The sequence below is a fragment of the Myotis lucifugus genome, unplaced genomic scaffold, assembly GCF_000147115.1.
Source record: "Myotis lucifugus unplaced genomic scaffold, Myoluc2.0 scaffold_8, whole genome shotgun sequence".
NCBI lineage: Eukaryota > Metazoa > Chordata > Mammalia > Chiroptera > Vespertilionidae > Myotis > Myotis lucifugus.
This window is the reverse complement of record NW_005871056.1, coordinates 11006765-11007798: the sequence shown is the minus strand read 5'-3', so window position 1 is coordinate 11007798 and position 1034 is coordinate 11006765. Positions and strand designations below refer to the sequence as shown.

Genomic DNA, 1034 nt, shown 5'->3' with positions numbered 1-1034 from the left:
CCCCCCCCCCCCCCCCAGAACGGGTCCCAGTCCTGGCAGGCCCCCCCGGGGGGGCGAAAAGCTACGGGTTCACGGGCCTTCTGAAGCGCAACAGAGGACCCGCGGTTCACCTGCGGGGCAGGGGGCGCCTGCGCGCCCACCCGGCCGCCCGGGACTGGCCATCTGGGGCTGTGCGGACGGACGGGACGGGACGGGGATACACCGGCCCCGCCCGGGGCCTTAGGGTGGGTGCCTTTGGGCCGTGCGCGTGGCCTTGCGCCGCCCTGGTCCCGGTGCTGGGCTTGGCGCGCATGTTTGGGGTCCGCCACGGCTGGGTGACTGCTGCCGCGTGGACTCAAACTGTTACAAGTCTCGTCCCCGTGTCTCCATTCCCCCTCTCACCTACTCCACGCTTCTCTTCCGGCGCCAACCACATCCGGCCGTGAGTCAACTGGAGACGTCCCTGCGGCTCTGTCTCCGGACAGTCTGCAGGCGCCGGGGGAGGTCGCGGCGGAGCAGCCAGTCTCCCCTCCCCTTCCCCCTCCCCGTTCCGTGGCTTCCCCCGAGGCTACTGAAGACTCACAGAACATTTGGCCTATTTCTATAACTAACTTGGGCATCCGAGCGTTGAACTTGATTTGATACCATATTTGTGGGTCATTTCTTCCAAGTGTAGGCCTTCGGTGTCAGTGGGAAGTCTACAATGACCCTATGTGCCTAGCACAGCCGGCCTTGAGCAACATAGATACTCATCAGTATCACTCCTTTTTCCCTTCGAGGGGCAATTTCGGGAGTAGCTAGTCACTGGCCTCCAGTTTCACTCCAGAACTGATAGCTCCCAAACCGACAGACTACACCTTGCGTAGTCTTACCCATATTCCCTACGTACTCGGGTTTTCTGCGAAAGAACGTCGCAATCTCAAGTCAGCAAATTCGCTTTCTTCCCCAACACCCAACTTCATCTACCCTGTGGTGTCGCCATCCCCCCTGCCACCTGGGACACCTTCCTCACCTCAGGGCTCAATGGCCAGTCAGTGTTTGCTTCCAAACTCCGC

At 61.5% G+C, this 1034-nt stretch overlaps 1 protein-coding gene across 1 annotated transcript in view; it reads right to left on the bottom strand.

Moving 5' to 3' along the window:
• PXYLP1 (2-phosphoxylose phosphatase 1) overlaps window positions 1–470 on the bottom strand; it is a 66437-nt gene extending 65967 nt beyond the window's left edge. Inside the window, 1 exon segment of the mRNA XM_023749589.1 lies at window positions 382–470. The gene's annotated coding sequence lies outside the window, so the exon portion shown is untranslated.
• Between the last annotated feature and the right edge of the window lie 564 nt (window positions 471–1034).